The 22,499-nt window shown below is 46.2% G+C and overlaps 1 long non-coding RNA gene across 1 annotated transcript in view; it reads right to left on the minus strand.

Annotated features, from left to right (window-relative positions):
* The window catches only part of LOC133209256 (uncharacterized), a 47,240-nt gene that overhangs the window by 22,365 nt on the left and 2,376 nt on the right, over positions 1-22,499 (minus strand). Inside the window, exons 3-4 of the long non-coding RNA XR_009724641.1 lie at positions 7,986-9,170; positions 3,199-3,273 (exon numbers count right to left, since the gene is read on the minus strand). This is a non-coding gene — a long non-coding RNA (uncharacterized LOC133209256). The remainder of the gene's footprint in view (positions 1-3,198; positions 3,274-7,985; positions 9,171-22,499) is intronic.

Consider the following 22,499-nt stretch of genomic DNA (forward strand, 5'->3'; position numbering starts at 1 on the left):
TCTTTTTTGCCAGTGTCCCTGGATACCATCAGAATATATTTATCTTCAAAGTGTATGTGCCAAAGGACTGGTACCCAAACCAGATGCAGGCTGCCTATCTGTATGGGGTGTCACGCTGATGAACAACACCCCAACTAACTGAAGGATGGGAAACTTGCTCTTACATTAATTGACATCAACCTGGCTTCAAAGCTCCCAGATCAGGCTTGGGCTTCCATGGCCCACGGGAAAACACAGTGTCTGCTTGTGCCACTGGTGGGGCTAGTGGTCCTGTAGCAGATCTCTCTATGTGTGTATGTGTATATATGTATACACACACACACACACATATTCCCCACTAAAATAATTATAAAATATTAATATTTAACTACTCACTGTAAAGTGCCCACCTGGAATTATTAGGAACATCAGTTCTGTGCCATTCCTTCAGTGTTACACGGCTTATGATCAAGCCAGATGTGATTACTGCTAAGTATTTAAAGTTTAAAAAAGAATGAAGAAAAGCCCATTTTCTCTATGTATCTCATTTTTTACATCTGTTTAATTTTTCCCACTTAAATAACCAAAGCAGAATGCCAGGGACTTGCCTCCAGCAACTCATTTGTACACTGCAGCTTTTATTCCCCATCTCTTCTCTGCTCCTCAGGAGAGATCATTACCATCGAATGGAGAACACAGGCCTGCAACCCCACATCACTCACTCAGAGACAGCAATTCTTTCTAGTCCCATTTGCTGCTCTCGAGCAGGTCAGGACCAGATGGTTCCAGGAAGCACCAGGCACAGGAAGGTGCTAGGATTCATTCACCAGCTGCTCAGCTCCACCCCGGAGCGCTGCATCCCACTGGAGTGTGGGCATGTTTTCACTTAGTGCTCAGCAAACCTCAGCTTCCCCACAGCATCTCCAGTACCAGGGTGCTTCATGGTTCTCCTACCCCATGGGTGGGCAAACTGAGGCACAAAAGGCTTAAATCATGCAGAGTCTGGCAGCTGTGCAGGCTGTGCTATCCATGCCCCATGTCCTGCTGTCTGGATCTCTTTTGAGACAACAGAATGGGCTATCAATTACCAACATCAGTCAGGAGAAAGCAGGACAGATGCTGAGGAGTAAAAGATGAGCTAAAAGCAGTTTCCTAATGATCTGTGTCCTCCATGGCACAGGATGTCTCTGTAAGATGCAAGTACAGGGAAGTGATCAATTCTGCTACAGCCCCAGCTGCAGATTAATGGGGGCAACACCGGCCAGTGCCTGCAAGTGCATGGTAATCACCTGGGATGAGAAGCACTTTGTTTAAAGAGCTCAGTGTGACTAATTGATTGTTACTTATAATTACTTATTATTGTTATCTTACTCCAAGTTCCCACATTATTGTTGTCATAATTAGGGTAGAAATTCACACTAGTTTTCAAGTAGCAGAAAATCATTAAGAAATGTGAGGAAAAAGCCCAAAACTGCATGGAAGCCTCTGGTTCCACCCAAGCCCATTATCAGTGGAAGCATGACCATGCTGTAACTCTGTATCCCTCAGGATTTCCTGGGATAAGGGGAACACACAATGTCCTTTAGCTCCTTATGACTGCTCCATGGGAGGAGGTGCTGTTTTAGATGATGGTGCTGCCAAAGCCCAGCAGCTCACCACAGGCATGGGGTGAGTCAGGGCATCCCCATGTAATGAAGCATCAGACAGCAGTCCCAAGTCAGAGGGAAGGCAATGGTGACCTTTCTGTTCCTACTTAAGAGCTCAAGAACTGTATAGCAGGAGTGCTAAAGGCCACAGGAAACTTGGCCTTTCAGAGCTAAGCGCTCTACACCCACATCCCTGCCCAGTTACCTCTGCATTTACCCTTCCTCAGAGTGCCAAGTGCCCCACGGTGTCAGCCAAGGCTGCAGCCGCTGCCTGTGAGCAGCAGACTCCCCTTCCCACCCTCCTGCCCCTGCTTCCCTCCGGATTCTCCAGAGTTCATCAGTAAAGTATTCCATGCAGTTCTCGGGGCAGTCTCCACCCCATCCCCATTTCCTTCAGAGCCACGATGGAGCCATCCCACAGCCCGTGGAAGGAAACTGGCAGCTTCACAAGGAAGCTTTATCAGCCCCGGACATGTAAATATTTCTCATTAGACGTGACCTGATGTCTGTTCCCACACGGTGTTGTTCGGGACCACACTCACCTTCCCTGAGCCCATCCAGGGGTGATTTTTGGGTCCATCAGCCACCCAAATGGGCCTAACAAGCCCCTAACAAGTGAGTGTAAGGCACAGACTAACAGAGCACCCCTGCATGGTTACCTTATCCAGCCATGAAGAAACAAGGGAAAATGTTGGTTGGTGAAACAAAGATGGGTGAGATCTTAAATTCACACCCACGCACAGCCTGCACACAAGGGGATGGGAAGATTTCTGCTGGCAGCTCTCAGCCAGCTGTACCCACCACCACATCCCCAGCACATAATGCCAGGTCCATGTGGGGCAGAGCCCATATTGCTGCTGTGGAAAGGGACAGTGAGGGACACCAAAGCTGGAGAAGGCCCACGTCAGCCTCATGCTCCAATCCCTACCTCTCCTCTCCCACAACAGGAGCTGAACCTCAGCACAGGCTCAGGTCCCCCCTCCCAAAAGCAGCACAGACATTGCCAAGTACTCTCATCTGACAGCGCTTCAAATCATTTCCTCATCTGTCCAATGAAACTCATGGCCCTTAAGCACACAATTCACTCAGACAAAACTGACCTGGTGTTCCTTCTTGGTGGCAGACAGGGATGCACTAGTTAATGGTGGCGCACTGATGGAAATTACCAGCAAGTGGGAACAGTTCTCATCACTCCAATAATCTAGCACTACTAGCAGCACATGCAGAGATACTTTTAAAATGTAATTTTACCCTGATGGCATCCTATCAGAGAATGCATTTTTCCTGAGGCTGATCTGTAGAGGAAGGATTTGGGTTTCCTTGCCTACCTTCTAATTTTCCGTTATTAGCTGGTTTCATTGGTTATTACAAGTAAAATAACACATCCTCAGCCCTGTTAATAGCTTGTATGTTGGTGGCCTCCCCACCCTCAGCCTCTTCTCGCACAGCTGGGGAGAATATTTCCTGCTTTCTGTGGTTCCCTCTTCCCTCCCCATGCTCCTCTCCCCCCACATTTTGAACCAGGAAATACTTGTTTGTTCACAGAAAGGAAGCAGAAAACAAACCAGCTTACCTTCCCAGGCAGTGCTCAGGTGATGTGCAGCAGAACAGAGTCCTCAAGTTGCTGGATGAGGCCTCATCAAGTACCCTGTAAGAGAAGTGGTTACACTTCAGATGGAGCTGGCCTGGCCCGAGTGATGGCTAAATCAGGTGACCTCAAGCCTGAGCTCCCTCCCAGCCTGATTGTGCTGTGATTTAATGATTGGTCCCAGCCCATAAAGCCCCTGCATCCTACCCACCTCCACTCACTGCTTGCATGGTGCTCATGCATCACAGGGGGCTTGGCTCTAATCCCTGCCATCATTTTAAAAGCTTTTGGGGCAATTTTTATGATTTTGACATTTCAGGGCTCTCAGATGCACGTGTCAATAGGGAAATACATCATTTGGGGTTCTGTGTCTCCATTGCCTTCCATCTCCCCCAAAGTGAATGGCTGTTTGGCATTCAGTCTCTCAATACCCAGGATCCTAAATCATTTGAGAAGCCCTGCTTGGCTCCTGAAATCTGGTTGCTTTTGACATGACAATCAGCAACAGCTTAAAAGCAATGCTGCTTGAAGACTTGCCTCGAGGAGCAAAGGGAAAGTGTCCTCTGCCATTGCTGGTGTGACTGATAACAAGAAAAGGGGAAGATGCAATGATCTATGTCCTGTTGACACATATTGAGCTAATCCAAAAATATTATTGTCCATATTCGAATATAAAAGTACAATTTATTTTTTGCTGCTGTTTTCAGCTGCAATAGTTTTAAATAAACATTATTATTGCCCTTAAATAATTATTATGTCTGGCACAAAATAAAGCTACAGAACAACACAGGTGACAGAGATTGGACACAGCGAGAAACACATTCACCCCTAACTGCTGGCCAAAGTTACCCATCCCAGCCCTGCTCAGCCAGGCTGTGCTCACAGGCCAAGGCAGCAGGTAGGCTGCAACAAACCCTCTTGTGGGGAAGGACACTCAGTTTTGCCCTTCAGCCTGCAGAAGAGAACCTGCAGGTTCACTGAAAATGACTGCTCAGAGAGTCAGGTGTCAAAATTCCTGCTGTTTTGTCCATTTGGAGGGCTGGAAGCAAACACTGGGTTTGTGTGAGATTTCCACTGTGAAAATCAACTTCTGTCTAAACAGACCATTCCTGCAGTTGCTGTCAGCTCCTGCCGTATTTCAAGTGGATGAGTAGGGACTGCCATTGCTTTCCACTGCTCATGCTGGCTCTTCCGGCCCCTGTACACCTCATGGTCCCTGTTCAAGCATGAATATTCTGTTTCTCTAAATAACTCCTTGGTCCCTCATCTCTGGCTCCAGGGATTCCCAAACCCTCTTTATTTCTGCAGATACCTACAAAAAGGTGCTGTTTTGCTCACAAAGTTGCCGGATTGTCCAGGCTCACACCAGCAATTCCCAGCACAACCCTACCCTTGCCATGGCATTTAAACCCACAATTATTTATAAACAGCACACAAATGTAGCCATTTCTTAAATATCTGTTACACAACAGTTAGTGATGAATCAACATTCCCCATCCTTCCCCTTCCAGTAAGTGTCCTAGATAAGAACATGCTGCCCTTCCTGCTGGAAATCCTGTCGTGCCTTTGGAGACCTCATCTTCTCCCTTCCTCTGCAAAGATCCACCAAGAAGGAAGGAGAAGTTGTCAGGATAATGAAATAGGTTTTCATTCATATAGGGGTTATGGTTTAAACTTCAGACAACAGCCTTGAGCCAGGTCTGTTGAGGGGTTTGTGCCATGCTATAGAGCAAAGGACATGGATGTTTCCTCCCAAAGGGAACAGTGGCATCACTTTGACATCTCCTGTCTATAGGTCACATCTGGTAGGATGATGAAGCTTGACTACAATCTAGTGAAACTTTGGAACCCCCTGACCTGCTCCTGCTCATGTATCCCCTCACTTCACACAAGTCACTTGGCAAGAGCACATCATCACACCTCTGCAGTGTTTATACATGCAAGGAGGAAAACTGCAGAACTGAATCACTGTATTTGGGGGTGGATTTGCTTAGTCTAAGAGCACTTTAGCTGTCAGAGGACTCTCCTCAAAGGCCTATATGGCACATTTTCTACTGCAGTCAAAAGCACTTCAAGCTGATTGCAGTAGCACTGAGATGGTCCCACAGGAATCACTAGATTGAAAAACTTTCCCTCACAACTCAAAACCTGATTATGGAAAGCAAACGTGATACAGACACAAGTGGAAGCAAATACACGCAGATTTCAAGGCAAAGGTAAAGGTCAAGTGCAGGCAGATTTCAAGCCAAAGGTGAAGATCACTGAAGGAACTGCCATGGACTTGTTTTTATTAAGCAGCTTTTCCACGCAGGAAACCCTCAGGTTTGCCTTCAGTTGCAAGGGCAACTGAAAACAGGAGTTGCAAAGTGCATGATAGCTTGTGTGGGACTGTATCACCCTTGGATAGGGAGCAGGTATGAATGCAGATTATTCTTTTTGTAATTCTAAGATGGTGTAGCACAATCATGCCTTTGGTTCTGCCTTTTTAAGCTTCCTGAGATACTTTGTTGAGCCTGCACTGAAACACTATTCAGTTCCATTTGACCTGGTGTCACTGTATTGTCACATAAACCGGGAGTAAATCTGATCTACTTAAAATGCTTCACAACAGCTTCTGCACTCTAAGCCTGCAATACCTCTGCTAGGTGATAAACCAGCATGCTGCAACCTGTGTTGATTCTGTTTCAGGGTGATTTGATGCAGATGACCTGACATGCAGTATTTCAAGCTGTGTATTCTATGGCCTGTCACCCAGGCTTCTCCCTGCAACTGTGATGGCTGGAAACTTCATTTACCAGTAAATGAAAAGTGAGACTCTTGTGCAACCCCAGCTCTGCAGAAACTGTCACTACCAGAAACCCACAAATTATCATGAGGCCATAGAATAAGAGAGATCATTGACAGCAATGTGCTTCCTCATCACTTCCACACTGAGGGTCTGATCGGCAATGAAAGCAAACAGAAATGGAGAGAAGAAATCCTTGTTACAGCTGTTGGCTCCCCGGGTTTATTCACTGGAGCTCTGCAGTCTCCTAGAAGCACAGGACGGGAAAGGACCCTGCAGTTTGATTTTGTGCTCCAGTTCTGCCCCACACTCATGGGGAGGCAGGTACAAAGCTGGTTTGGGAGGCCCTGACACTTCCTGTGGTTACTTCATCCATCAGCTGAACACACATGAGCTAGTCCCATTCTCTCAGTCATCCATCCTTCCAGTTTGTTGTAGGGAGAGGAATCCCAGCTCTGGGCTGCCCATCTTCTTTTGAGTCTCTGTAATTATATCTCTCTGACTGGCAGGCTCACTGTCAATGATCACAGAGGAAGTCATTTTCACAGAAGGAGGAAATCCATTCCTGTGGTAAGCACAGAGGCAACAGAGCCAAAAAGTTTTATGTCCTCTTGCAAATTGCACTATCCATACATTTCCTTTCTGCAGGGCAAATCATTTAACCTCTCTACCTGTTTGTCCTCATCTCTAAAATGAGGAAGGCAGAACTGACCCACTTCTAATGTCCAGTGTCAACGGCTTCAAAGCATTCTGAAGTCATTAAATAAAAGGCATTACAAAAGGACCGTGCATTGTTCCTGCCACGCTGCTATGTAACACATAACAAGAGGTAAAGTATGAAACCACAAGAGGTAAAATAGGAAATCAAGAGAAAGCTTAAATCCCTCCTGAAGTTTATAAAGGTTAATGCTCTGCCTCCAGATTCAGATGCCAGAAGTGTCCTGGACATGCTACACGTATTTAGGATGAAGAAGCAATCGAGCTGACAAAAGCAGTTGCTTGCCTCTCTGCTTGCAGAAGTTTTAACACCACAGTAACAGCTTTTGCCTTAGTGATAAACAGCCACACACACACTGGGATACTTGTAGGTTTGGCTCCTTTTACAAAGCCTACGTCAGGTGAGGATCTGGCTCGAGCCCTTGGTCTACTTTTTCTTCTTCCGCCTCCTGTTACAAGTGAAACTGTTTGACCATAGAGCTATTAATACTTCCAGAGGGAAGGGTGGTGACGAAAAACCAGTCCTGAGGCACAGAGGATGTAATTCAGCTTTTGGACACCAGAGCAGAAATCACATGTGTTTCCTTTAAAGGGCCATGGGCTGCTCCATCATGCAGGCACCACAGCCATGGACACCTAATGCTCTCTTGGGTCAGCCCCATCTGCCTTCCTTAATCTTAGAATGAGGCATTACTGTCGCCACTAGAAATTAATTTAGGGATGCATGAGTACTCATGGGTCTGAGTGTGACACGAGATCACTGCCTTGTGTGCAGAGAACACCCATGGAAGAGCTGGTAGGAGTTTGTAACTTCAGACAGCTGAGAGAAGCAACCCCAAGAGCCAGATTTTAACCTGAGAATGAAATGAAATTGTGTGTGCTCAAATAAAGACCCTGAAATTCAGGGTCAGAGGCCACAGATATTTAACTGCAAGCCCTGAAAAGAAATGGAATGCGCAGACTTGCTCTGGAAGCATTTCACAGGGGGGGAAAAAGCCAATCCTAAGACATGGAGTTTGTTCCTGTAGACATCAGTGGGGATTTTGCTGTGATTGCACATAGGAACTATAGTTCCGTCACGCAGGTCAGAGACTTGGAGCTCAGAGTCCAACACATACCATTAGCACGGAGAGGAATGCCAACCAGGGGAAAGTTCACAGGACTTCTTTTGTCGACTGTTTCAATACACCTGATATTCACCCCTGACCACCCTGGCACCACATCCTGCCCATGGCACAAACCAACCTGCCTGGCAAACTCAGCCACTGACCTGGTGATGCAGCACCCCAGGGGCAGGACCGCCGGTTGGGTCCTGCTGAGAAGGTCCCTCATGCAAGGTAGGATGTTTAGGATGCGTCCTACCACACATTCCTGCAACAGTCCTGACTTTTCCTGGGGGTCTCTCCCAGTCTGTGGTGTGGGGCTCCTGTCAGTAGTACATTCATGTTCTTCTGTAAGATGACAGTAAGATAATAACAGGCTTTATTTGGGGTCAGCCTTCTCCCTGCTCCCCTCCCTGCACAATCTCTCCTTGCTCCTTATGAAATCCCCTGCTTGTTTCTTAAACAGGGATAGACTCAGGATAAAGAGATTTTTCCTTCTTATCATAAGCTGACTTGAACCAAACGGTCAGAGAAAGACTCAAAACAAGCTTGGGTGTGTGAGGATGATAAGGAAATTTGGGATGTATGATTGAATGCAGGGGGATCCTAGATACCTCTCTTCAGGGCTTGGAGTTGGCCAAGGTCTGCTCAGCATGGGATCTGCAGGGAGGTGCAAAAGGACAAAACTTCTTCCAAATGCCCCAAAGATAACCTGTAGCCTGAGCACATCTCCACAGACAGAGCTTCACTCTCTGGCCCTTATAGAGCTGTTTCTAGGTGCTTTTAGTTCTGTGGGATTTACATTTTTAACACTGTACATTGTTCTGCCAGAGGTGAGATTTCTATCAGTTATCACTGAGCCCCACAAAAACAATTGTCCAAAACAGAGGAAAGACAATTAAATGCAATGCTGATGCTGCTCATCTACATTTTTCCTAGAGAAACTTTATCTATTTCCATGAGAGTGAGGCGCATTTTGTATTCATGTCCTAAAGCCAAGCCTAGGATTGCATCCTTTCTCAAGGTCTTCCCTCTTCTCTTACTTCCCCTCTCCCATTCTCATTCATCAGACAATGTCTTGGACAGTAAAATACGGTTTATAGGATTCTCTTTTTATTTTCTGGGAGAGGAAGGCAGGACAATTCTGACTGTCTATCCAAGATTAAAAGCTTTTCCTGTGTATCCCTGTATTTAGCTCACAGGAGCCTGTTTTGTTTAGGCTTTGGGTGTTTTTCCAGGATGTTCTGTCGGTCACCAGGGAATCTTGCAGCCTGTGGATCACGCAGTTTGGGTGCTCTGAAAGGGGAGCTGGAGTCCTTTGGTTCAAACCAAGGGAGTTGCTTTATCCATTGCTGAAAGGATGCAGCATATATTTAGAATCACTCAGTGCAGCAGCGATCCCCACCCTGTTCCCATCAGTAAACACGGAACACGGGCAGTTTACCAAACAGGACCTGCCAAAAAATAACCACAGGGATGAGTACCTCAACATTGTTTTCCATGGGAATTTAGCACAGGACTGGGGTTCACGGCTGGTGTTCCCTCTCCATGACAAGTTCTGGCTAGCCAGTTTGAGACAGGGCAGGGCTGTGTTTGGAGATCGATGGGGATAGCCAAGGTACTGGGATGAGGGTATCTGCAGACTGCAGCAAGCAATCGACCCTGTAGCTACTTAGAGGAGTTCCCTGGACAATTGTAACTTATGTTCAAAATCACTTTGATGGACAACACTTTGGGGCTTTTTTTAGCCTAAATGACTATTAAATTGTTAGGACAAAGTGAGCCAAGAATCTCAGATTACATTCCTGGGAGCTGGGCATCCTCTTGGCAGCTGGGAATTTGGCTTCTTCCCGTTAAGTGTCAAAGCCCAATACTTACTTAGAGCCAGGCTTTAGAGTGCTTTTTATTGTAGTTAGGATATTTTCTTCCAGTCTGAGTTAAGCTGCCAACTCATCTTAGCTGAATATGACTCCTGCAACCTAAAATTATTGCCTCATCCCATTCAGCCCAATTCTGGGGACTGAATTAGGAACATATTGACTGATTTATACATTGCAGAGCTTGCCAGCTATCAGCCAAGGTTGATAAGCTGCTCTGTCCACAAGTGCTAACAGAGGCATCTATGCTGAACCAACATTAGGACAGAGCTCTACGAGGAATCAGAAGCAGCTTCACTACACCCAGGGGAGGTGATGCCTGAGGCTGTCTGAGACACACAGGATGCCCACCCACGGCTGTGAGCTTGTCCTGTCAACCCCCACCCCCTGGGATGATGGAGGGAGGTTCAGTGAGGAACACAACTCCCACAGTTCTGTGAAGGAGATGGATTACTGCTGCTCAGTTTAGTGCATCTGAAGCAGCATTAGTTCCAGGAACCGATCTGCTAATCAATAAGCAATAGCCAACAACAGTGATGGTGGTTACTTGTTCTTGATGGCTAATGGGGAAGATCAGAAAACATTAGCTGACAGTACAATGCTGGATGTACAGTAGAAAACAGATCTGTGTGCTCAAACAGCAGAGCAGGCTGGCAGGTGAGATGTGAGCGATCTCTTAGAACAGACTATTCCTGACAGCAGTCAATCAAACCACAGGCCCTGTCATAAAACCAGCAACTCAGCTTGATGTTTGCTTGGGTAACTGCCTGATCACCAATACTGCCTTCTGGTTTTGCACTCCACAGTCCCACACATACATACAAAGCTAGACTCTACCTTGAGAAAAAACCCAAGAGCCTGCCAGCAGCAGCTGGCACATCCATGTCATTCCAAGAGCTTGGCCTTTAAGGGGAATGCACTCTAGTTGCCAGTCACTAACCCTTGAACTTCAGCTCTCACCCAGCAGCGTGAGCTCCCCAGACAAATCAATACTCGAGGTCTCATAACACAAACCCTGTCCTGTCCCTCATGCTGCTGTGAAGCCTCACAGCAGCTTCTGTCATGCAACACATCCTCCCAGCTCCTTCTAAAGCTGTAGGTAGAGAAAGCCTTCACAAGTGTGAGAGTTTGAGTTGCAGCCACTTGCTGTCACTATGCAAAGGAAAGAATCATCTTTATGCCTGGCTAATCTGTAGAACTCATTACCATGAATTGTCATCCAAGTCAAGGGCTTCGCAGTGCTGTGTGCACAAGGGGAGGACCCAGAGCTGCACAGAACTGTAGTGAAAAGGGAATATTGCGCTGTAAGGTAGCCACCAACTGGCATTTGGCTCAGGAAGCGGATTGGCTTAGAGAGCAAAGCCCATTACAGGCAGATGCCTCCACAGTTTTTACTTAATGGAGTTGTTCTTTTCCTCCAAAGAACTGTTAGGATATACCGATAAAGGCAAACAGTGGATTTGATATTGATCCCAGCCACTACAGAAATCCCTTTGTTTCTATGTCTCAACAAGAATGGCTGTGTATGTCATTGGAAGAGTATCTCTTCTATTTATTTCCCATCTCTTTGTCCCCACTCTCCATTTTTATAGAGGCATTGGCGCAGAAGTTGGCTGCTTCAGCAAATGAGGTTAACCTCTGACCATGAATTACTGCTCCCTCAGGAGGAAGTGGTAATAAAAAAGGAAACTGCCACAACTACAGCAAAGGCACAGAGCAAGGGTTGTACAAATTACAAAACCACCAGCCCCTGAAGCCCATACCAGGGCCAGCCATGCAAATAATGAAGCATGATATAAACACACACAAAACTGGACTCACTTTGGCCAGAACAATCATTCCTACGCCAAGAAAAATAAGCAGCTTTCCCATTTTCCCTGGAGTTTCCCATATAATGGCTCTCAGGGCCTCTGTCACATCAGAGACAACACGTGGCAATAGACCACAGGCAGCTGAAAACATAAATGATCAAATCATCTCTAGCATTGCTTTTAACTATCGTATCATGTAAGAATAGAGGGCAAGATAGTCCTTGGTGACAGCGCTGTGTCCAGATAAATCAGAGTGAATGCACTGCCCAGTGCACTATCAGATATCCATTGTGATTTCTATATGGAGACTGCAGGCTTACTCCAGTCTGTGGCTGGGATTTACATGCTCATATCCTGAGGCTTCTTAAAAGAATGAGAAAGAAATAAACACCTTTATGATTAACTCCCCTCTGAGGCACCTCAGCTTGAGCTGCAGAGCCTGGAGGGACCCTAAACCCACTGTCATGTGGGGAAAGTGGCACAGGTCACTCGTGAGGAGGGAAAGGAAACAGAATGAATTGCTGCAGGGCTGTGGGTAGGGGAGGTGGTGCTTCTGAATGAGAGGGTTATGGTCTTTGTTTGGGGGTGTCGTGCACAGGCGGCTTCTTAAAGGAAGATGCTTCTGCATGCACCTTGCAGACAGGCTATGGAAACCTTGTTGTGGATATTAAATGCATCCATGCCCTCGAGAAGAGAGTGTTAAGGTCATAGCAAAGGCACCAACAGTTATTAAGCCAAAAGACACCACCTCTCAGTCAGCATGTGGCCAGATGGTTTCAGGCTGGGAAACTAACCCTGGAAAAGACTATTTCCTTACTGACTTCTTACATACCTTTAATTTGAACCACTATCAGGCAGGATGATGGAGAAGATGAATCTCTGATATGAAAATACTATTGATGGCCTTATGTTCTTAAATGGTTTTGTGCTGAATGAGGGACATTACAGGAAGCTGCTTCCCCCTCAGCTATTCCTTCATGCTGCTCCCAGCTGAGTCTTATTTCTCACCAGCATCCTGAGATACACGCTGCCTCTCTGCAAGCATCCCACAGGTCTTAAACCTGCCTCTCTTCTCTGAGAAAAGCAGAAGGAATGTCTGAGATCACAAAGATTTGCTGCTTTCCTGCTCAGAGCAGCACAGTCCTTGCAGCCATGGCAGCAGCCCCACGCTATGGTGTGTGGGTCGGCTGCTGGAGTACACAGGGAGCTGGCTGCTCCCATGCTGCTGGCTCTCCTCCTCATTTCCAGCGGCTAAAATGCACTAAAAGAAGCCAGGATTGGAAGTGAACAACATGACTTTTCAGTTTAAGCAACTACCATCATTTTCAGGGGGACGTGGCCCATGGAAAGGAGGAAGCCAAGATACTCACCCAGGGGAAAGGAAGTGTTCAGTGGGCTCTTGCTGTTAAAATCAGATCCATGCTTTTTCTCCCTTTCTCAAGAATTTTCCCTATCTTGCTTTTTGTTTGGAGAGGGTGGAGGACTGACATCAACATTACTACAAGATTGAAGCAGTAAATAATTCTTCATCACCATAACATTGCAAACCATTGCAAAATCTCTATTGTTTTCCAGGCCAGCACTTGTAACAAGCTACTGCCAAACTAGATGGCAAAAAGCAAGTATTAGCAGCTGACCCTGGAATGTTTTCCTTGTCATTCAGGGGCATTGCTTTTCTGACTCAAGGAAGAGGATAGAGAACAGTCAAATCACACAGAATTGAGTTAATATTAGAGCTGTAAGAATGTCACGACATTACTTGTCAAAGTGACATCTAAACTTCAGTGCAGGTTTCTGGGGCTAGGAGAAGGGATTTGAAGCGTGCTATTATTCAGCCATCAAGCTGCAGCATTATTTTGATGTTCACGGGACTAAAAGAAAGACTCTTCTAGGAGAATGCTACATGCTTTAACACAGGCTAATGATTTCAGTCTGCAATTTGTGACCATACTCCAACAATCTACGGCAGACAACTCATTTGTTACTTAATGATACGGCACAGAAAGGCAGTGTACAGCAGCAGAGCTCTATTGATTCTGCCAGTGTACGCTAACAGAAGATGCAGCTTATATATTTAAACATTTTCTATAAAAGTGTCAGATTTCTTGGTCATTTCATGCCTATTGAATTTTAATACAGTGCATAAAATTGGCAGAATGTACCATCTGAAATGCTCTTTGTTACATCTCTGGATCAGTTTCCATCTGCGAGACTGTGACTTCGGTGCATTTTGAATAGTCCCTTACTCAGGAGATAGCCCCACTGACAGTGATTGCAATGTACCTCTAACAGAGTAACAAAAAAACCCTGAAATGGAGAATAAAGCCAATATAGCTTGGGAAGAGAAGGATGTGCTGAACCCCACAGGTACACCAATGGAATTACATGTCTCCTTGCAAAGGGATCCTGCACCTCTCTTCTTTCCACACGAACTGTCATTACTACTTCATCAAGGAAAGTGGGAATGATACCATTACCAAAAGCACATTCCCTCCAGTCTGCCCAAGGTCAAACCTGCTATTCCCTGGCGCAGGGTGGTGCAGTCCACGTCAAAGCCAGAGTAACACAATGCTCGTGATGAAACCCAAGGAGTGCAGAGCAATAGTGGCACTGTGCAGGGACACTGGGACAGCACAGTAGCTAGGCATGGACTAGTGGCATAACTGTCCAAACAGGCAATGAAGGTGAAAGTATGGCACTACCAGTAACACCATGAGAATGGAGTAGGACAGGTAGGTGAAGGTCTTGTGAAAGCACATGAAAGAAAACAAAATGCTATGACTGAAGGAGATGCAGGAGAGCTGAGGGGAAGATCTGAAAACATGGGATGAGGTCATGGGGAGCTGCAGGAGAAATGAGAGGTCAAGTCTGTTTGCCTTTGGCTGATGTGGAAGCAACAGTCAAATCTTGCTAAGGAGGCTATGCTGTCAGTGTTGGTGCTCATGCCTGTTGGCTCCAGCAAGCAGCATTTGGCAGGTGGAAATAGGAAGTTTGGCTATGAATCCAGAAGGAATGGACAACTGCTTTTCTTAGTGCTCTGGGATAATGATGGGAAGGAAGAGGCAGCTCTTGGCTTTGCAACACCCCCAGCAACCCATTGGTGCTGGCAGGATACCGCAATGGCTCATGAGCCAAGGCTGCCCTTCCTTCAAAAGGAACTGCTAGTTTAATGCTCCTGCAGGCTAAAGATGTCACGAGTAAAATCCCCATTTCACCTGCACAGCGCCAGTTTATGGACCGTTAAGTCCATAAGTTGGCTCCTTTAAAAGCCATTTATGATCTGTAGGAATGTTATATGAGTGCACAACGGCATGGAGTAAGGGTGACACACTGTGTGGACAGAGAGAAGTGCAATTCCTCCCCTCCTTCCCAACTGGTTTTGAGAGATTTGGTCCTTTGGTTTTGAAATCCGAGTCTGGACAGAGGCAAACCCAAAGCAGAAGCAGTGGAGCTCTCCTCTGGTCCCTTCCTGCAAACTGGCCAAGGCTTCCTCTGTGCAGCATGGCGGCTGTTGCAGCAGCACAACTTGCCTTCACGCTTGCAATTCCACCTTGGATTTAGCCAGTAGCAAGGAACAACAAATTTGAGGCTGTCCCTGGACTCCACAGAAGAGAAAGTTTTCTATGGCCTACCAATCATTGCACAATCATATGAGTAAGAAAGAGACAGCTTCAGAGCAAACGTGCCGTTAGCTGCAGATGGCAGTTCCTCCAGCAGTGAATGTGGACTCTGTGCTCTGTGGAGCAATGGGCAAGTCTGGCTGCAGGAGCTTGAAGTGAAGAGAAAAATGATGAAAGAGCAGTTTCATGTTTGGGTTTCATTTTTAAAACAGACTGTGAGTTTAATCCTCCCCGAAGAAGGTACCACCGGAGACACAACTGAGGAGGCTGCTGTGATCAGAGATCTCAGTCCTAATTGCCCAACATACCAGCCAAGAGACTAAGACAAATACTGTACAAAGAAATGCTAAGAGATAGAAACAGAGATGAGAAGTGCACAAGTCAACCTTCAGAGCCCACCTAGCTGCTCTTTAAATCCTTGCTTCTCCTATTGAAAGCCCTTGCTATTCCTACCTCTGCTGTTTAATGCACAAAATCCCTGCAGCATTTCTCATTCTTCCTGATGCCCAGAAGACAAAGAACCTCTACAGAAAAAAAGCCTTGTGGCGTTGCTAGGGATATTAAGGCTGTTCAAAAGAACTGCTTCGCTCTTTAAATGTTAGGCTGTGGTATGGCAGGTGCCTGGCCCCAGAAAACACTAAGTTTTGGGGTTTTTATAAGGGAGGAGCAGTGGGTTTTTTCACTTGTAAGCTTCACCCATCACTGATCCCATGGGCAGAGACAAGCAGAGCTCACCTGCCACAGGACGCAGGCTTTACTGTACTCCAGTTTCAATACAGCTTCCCAGGACCAGTCAGTCTCATCCCCACACCATGGTGCCATGGGAGGCTGCAGTGACATCCCTCTCTCATTCAACCCTGAAGCACATTCTCACCTTGCTAGTAAATCCAGTGTCTAACCAGGCTGAAACTCCTTGCTCAGGATAACTACAGTACTCAGTAGCTGGTGTTCCTGCAGAGTCTGGAGCACAACTTTTATGAAAACCCTGTGTCTTTGGGATATATCCTTAACCCAGCTTTCCAGATGAGGAACAGGACAGAGAGATCCAGTGACTTTTCCAGGAACATACAGGTGGGCTTTGGCAGAGAAACAGCTTGAATCACGCTGTCAAACAGGAGGCTAATGCCCTGATCATTCCTTCCACCTAATGTCTGACACCCCACTGAGTTTAAGAGGCTGCTAATGGAGAAGCTTGGAGGAGGAAAAGCACAAAACAGGAAGAACATATCTGACTTCATTTACAGGCAAAACAGCAGAATGGAGTGGCTGAGAACTGCTAGGTCTTGCTAGCTTTTTTCTACAGGAAACAGCATCCAAGAAGTGTTAGGCTTTATCACTGAAATTCATGGCATGGACTGCACTGAAACAAGGGCCTGAGCTGGCCTCCCTGGCCGGGGCGGGAGACAAAGGAGAGCCTGTTGTCTCCAGCTCCACAAAGCCATGCTGGTCCTGAGCGCTATTCCTGGCCTTGCACTGACTCACTCGGTGACCTTGCTGAGAAAGACTCTTACATCCAAGTCTGCCTGCCTGTAAAAGCCATCATGGTCTCCTAAGACTGGATTCCATTTGAAGCATAGACGAGGAACAAAGATGAAATAATTCTGCTTTCCTTCAACACCCACCCTCCGGGGTGAGCAGGATCTGGACAGGGATGAATCTCTCCTGGAAGGTCTCTCTGCACCTCCTTCCTCAATTTACAATTAACTGTGCCCATGAGTCTTGGTTCTGCAGTGCCCCGGGGCTGCACCAAGTCCTTCCATCATAAGGACACACCGCAGCCTTGAGGCAGGTGCTTATTTCTTTAAGCATTTTCTGTTTCTATTGATGGCTGCTCACAGTTGCCCTCTGTCCTCTCCAGCCTGGCACCTCTTCCTTTCCAGGTAACAGTGGCTGGCCTTGGGGAGAGGATGCCAAAGCTGCTAACATAAAGGTGGAAGAGAGGCTTTCTGCTGGGTGTTTCTGCTTTGAGATTCCAGCTTGATAGCTGCTGTTCCTGCCCTGGTCAAGGACAACACAAGGAGCTTAGATATTTTGTTCAGTGTGGGATATAGCCACCTTCTGAGAAACCCCTGCACCATAAACGGATTCTCTCTGTCATTTTACTAACACCACTCTGTTAAAGGTGAAAGGATTTTTAGAATCAAGTTTATTCATTGCCAGTTATGTTTCTTCATCTAGGTTCAGCGCCAAAAACTCATTAAAGGCAGTGGGAATCTTCCCATTCACTTCTATTGGCTTCAGCTCAAGCTTTTATTCAGTCCCCCTTGGCTTGGACAATGAAGATCAGTGATGGCAGTTTCACTATCAGTGTCTTTGTGCCACCATGTCTCGTTTCTAAAACCTCCAGCACAATGTCCATTTGTCTTTAGCAACTGCTTCCTTTCAGATTTCCACAATAAATAAGTCCATGGAAGAAACATTTCTTTTGGCTCTGCACTGCCCGAAAGCTCATTTGCAGACATTTTAATTTTGGTAGACAATGTCTCTTTGATTCTTTCCATCATCTCAGCACACCAGCCTGCTATTTTTGCCTCACAAGCTTGGCTGCACCGAGTCTGTAGCTCTCTCTGGTTTACTTTGGAGCTAGTGTAATCAGTGATAATCTCAAAGCTCTCCTATGGAGACAAGAAGCATTTACTTGTGAAATCTAACAGAAAGATGGCAGCTCAGTGAAAGGAGGGCTGAGCATATTCTTGCAGCATATGCAACAGGAATCAAAAATAGCGTCATGATTAATGACATCCACATCACTGCAAGAGGACCACACACTCTCCAGCTGATGGCTGGATTGCAGAGCTTTGCTGGATGGCTTACCCAGAGACTGGGACATCTGGGGCTGTCCTGGTCTCTCCCCATCAGGCTTCCAGGTCAGTGCTGAAGGGAACATCTCGCATTGCTCCAGATGCTGCAATCACTACGAGGTAGTAAACAGGGTGAGAAAATAGGCCAGGACAGGCTGATCCTAAACTCTCACTGCAGTTTGCACTAGGCAGCATGAGTAGGGAAAGGCTGGAGTGGGTGTAGCAGCTATAACACAGCTTTTAAAAGTCTTTGGAGTAAGCACTGAAACATTTTAAGACTTAAGTGATAAACTGGGGCGCAGTGTCCCTTTGGTGCCAGTTAAAAAGCTCACAGTGTAGGATTCCAGCCCTCTGCTGTCGGTTGAATTAACCCTAACACTTTTGTGATCAATGTGGCTAGTGTCTTGATTAATGTGAGTGCTCTGGAAACGCCAGTGTTGGTCTGCCTTGCCACTTGTCAAGGCCTATCTGTGCTTTTTCTTCCTCTAAGGCTTTTTCCCCTCCACTCCAGTTATTTGAATCAGACAGTTCTAATTGGTGAACATGCTTTGAAGATGTGGGCAGAAACCTTCAGTGTAAAGGGAATGTCTTCAGAGAACTATGGAAATGAACCATGTTTCTTAGCCTAAGTGCTAAGAATATCCTGGTTTATCCCCAAAGAGGGAGAAAGAGGGAATTAGAATCCAAAGAAAAATAAATAAAAAGAGCATTCTTGGTCGCTCACTCTGAGACCTATGGCTGGATAAACCCCATTTTTCTCACACTTTGAAGTTCATATTCTGGCGAAGGAAAACCTTTCACATGGAATCTGGCCTCTCGCTGAGGAAGGTCACTGCAGGGAGAAGATCTGGACGAAGAAACCTTAAAAGACATGGAATATTTTTCTTACCTGAAATACTGTGTATGGATGAAACCTGGCATTATGAACTCCTTCCTCATTAGGGGGGCACCTTTGTCTCTAGCAGAACAAGCTATCAAACGCTGTGCCTGCCTCTCTTTGTTGATGGCTATTTGTTTTCCCCACCATTTCTCTTGTTTTGTACTCTTGGCTCACAAGTCTGTCTCCTGCTCCAAACCAGTTAATTCTTCCTATGAGGCATATGGGCCCCGGGCCTAGATTATATTTATAAGCTGTAAGGATCTCCCCAGGCAGACTCAGTTATAAAGGAGTCGAGTCAAAGAGCTAGAAGGAGATGTTCAAAAACAACCTTGGAGAGGAAACACAAAGAGATGGAACATCACATATTCCTCCCATGTTAAACCTTAAAACAACAGATTACGGTTCAAAGCAGCATATAATGGGAGATGAACAGTCTTTACCCTTTAATCTCCCATGTTTTAGCAGAAGGATGAAGTGTTCTGCTGTCCTCTGGTGTATGAACACATGTGTTTAAGAATTTTTCAGACATGTCCCCAGTGGTTTTGCACTAGTGCAAGAAAGACTATGTAAGGGAAGATCAGGCTGGGAATGGGGCACAGATGCAAGCAGTGACAAGCCTCAAGCAGACAGCGAGGAAAGAACCCACCAGCATGGTGCCAGTGATGGATAAAAGGTCACATCAGAGGAAAACTCCTCATTTCTGACAGGTTTCAAGAAAGAAATTGCTTGCAGTATATTGCTTTACTTACACTTTTGCTTTGTTGTTGCCCTAAGTGACTGACAGGCTTCTTCCAGCCTTGCTTCGTGGCTTTGGGTGATTCATTAAACCTTTTGTCTTGTTTCCCCTTCTTGTATAAAGAAGAAAGTTGCACAGAGACTGTTAATGACTGCGTGTGCTTCCTGTCCTTCCCTCTGAAGCTGCCATCCCACAGAGGAGAAGCAAGTCACCAGAAACGTGCCCGTGGCTCTGCTGGCCCCACATCTCTGGCTATTGGGCTTCTAACCGCCTGTGCACGACTGTGTATTTGAACAAAGCTGTGCAGGAAATGTTTTTCCCAGCTAGAGAAACATTTTGTTCCCATTCTGTGTTTGAAGCAAATGGGGTTTTCTTGAGGCCTTTTTTTTTCTCCTGTATTTTTCAAAACAAAGGAATAAGGAAGCAAACGTGTCTGCAAGAAGGTGCATGAAACAGCCACAGGAGAGCCAATGGACTTGCTGCACAGAGGACTCCTGCTAGATGTATGAGCACGGTATTCCCACCTAATTCAGGCTTGTGTCTTGAAACCAGACCTTGCACCCACAGCAGATCACCAAGCTGCAGGCAGGGCCGGGATGGTGCTTGCTTTCCCTAGAAACTGCATCCCCAGCTGAAGTTACTCCAAACTGAGACTTCCCACAGAAGGTTTCTGTTTTCATAACATGCCATTTTCCAGTGAACAATGCTTTCATCACAAAGTTCCCCACCCTGTTTGCTCACAGACTGCCAATGTGAACTTGTCTTTTGATCCCCAAGGGACTGGAGGATGTGTGTGCATAAAAGACAGCCTGAGCAGATTGTGGAGAGAGGCACACCCAGCGATGGCTTTGCAGCTCTCCACAGGATTAAGGCAGCTACTGTGGCAATGCTACTGTCTGTGTGAGGGATGCAGGACTGGGAATAGGCTACATATCCTACAAAGTGACAGCTTTAGTTCTGTCTACTGGCTTAGAGACCCATATGTAGCCAGCACCTCACCTGTCCTGGAGATTAGCATATGCCTCCTGGAGTTTTCTCCGAATCAATTGGCACCCTATACATCAAATAAATGATAGCCAAATTCATAGGACGTGCCCTATTTTATCCCAGAACAATGCAATAAATTGCAAGGCAAATTAGCAGTGTCTGTTTCCACCACCACTTCCAGGGACTGGAATTAACAGGGCATGGAAATCTCTCCATCCAAAAGATGCTCTAGGTCCTGCAGTGAAAATCTATGGGCCTGCCAACTTGCTGTCCTTAAAGGTAGTCACTACACAGACAAACATTAACACAGTCTTTCAATCCCTTACCCTGTTCTGCTTTCTTCTCTTTCCGTAGGCGAAGCTCAGCTCTGGCAGCCCAAGCCAGCACTCACTAGCCTAGCACAAAGCTGTGAATATCAGCACCCCCCAACTGAGAGGGCAAGAGCTGCTTTGGAGAACAGCTCCATCCCGCACAACGTGCCTCTGGTCAGGACCGTCTCCACAAAGCTCTTAGGAAAGGCTGTCTTTGTGTCTCAGTACCTCTACCTGAGGACACGGGGCAGAATTACCCATATCAAATGTAGATATATAGGTTAAACTTGTCTGTTCCCTCTACTCCTGAGGGAGGCAAACAGGCATGTGCCAAAGGTTTGTAAACCAGAGGTTTGCACTGATGGGATGAGTCAGAAGAGCCCATCTCCGCAGCCACAAAGCAGAGCAGCCCACATCAGACACCCAGCATGCGGACAGCTGCGTTTAGGTTGGACACATTTTACCTTTGGCTAAAGCTAAAGACAGCACACAGTAGAGGATGCAATTCCAGGCCCTGCTCTGATCAACAGCCATTCCCTCTGCTGCATTCCCTAGACACATGACTGCTTGTGGTGAGCACCAACAGAGAAGCAAGACAAAGCAAAGGGTTTCCCGGCCCTTCGTCCCCTGCCAAGCTGACAGAAGGGGCTGACACATGTAATCCTCCACGTCAGGCCAATGCCATGAAGGATGGAAGATACTCCAGCGGATGCCTAGGCAACTCCCTGGGGCAGTCTCTAGTCTCATAGACTACACTGCCTTGGTCCTACAAAACACACAGTGCTTCACAATGCATGAGTCCATAGCCCTGATACTGATAAGGCCAAGCTCTTACATGTTATTTCTCTGCATCCCAGTTGTCCAGTATTTCCACCAGACACAGCAACCTCCATCTCCTCACTGTTATTATTCTACTTAGACAACAAACACTGCCAGGTGCCTTTGCAAAGCTAAAAGCATTCCATTTGGAAATGAAATGACCTTTTCTAGCCTTATTTCAATTCCCACGAGTATTGTGAGGCTAAGGCATTTGTTAATATTAGTTAAGAACTTTGAGTTCCTTGGCTGTAATAACTGTCATGGCAAAATGAGTTGTATTATAATGAAGAGGTTCTAGTCCAGTTAGAGAATTGTTTCTCCCGTCTGTATGAACAGTCCATGCTGCTGTGTTATGGAAGTCTGCTAGGACTCTGAGAGGTTGCCACAGGCACATGAAGATGCTCAGGAACAAGCTGTGCCATTCCTATAACTGTACTTCTCATTTTGCATATTTTGAGGGAGAAAATCAAGAATGAAAAAGGGTTCCCAGGCCCACTCGGCCACGTTCTCACACAGAATTCCTGGTGAAACTACATACCAGAGGCACTTCATCTCAATTAAAAGTTCAATTAAGTTTATCAGCAGATAAAAGATTATGTGGGGCATTACACAACCATAGCATGGTTTGCCAGCAGCTGGTCACTGACCTCCAATGAATCCTTAAACACCTCCATGTGAATGAAAAATAAGGGACAGCTCTATAAGGTAGAATGCTTATTCCTTAGTTAAGCTCCCTGTAAGACTGAGCTTTGCTTAATTACTTGGAAGTCCATTACTGTAATACAGATCTGGGGGAAGCTGTATGTTCTACAACTTCATTTTAGGGATAGAAAATGCAT

Source organism: Neopsephotus bourkii, unplaced genomic scaffold, assembly GCF_033783945.1.
Source record: "Neopsephotus bourkii isolate Nb327-2 ecotype Australia unplaced genomic scaffold, CSIRO-AGI_Nbou_v1 NB_324, whole genome shotgun sequence".
NCBI lineage: Eukaryota > Metazoa > Chordata > Aves > Psittaciformes > Psittacidae > Neopsephotus > Neopsephotus bourkii.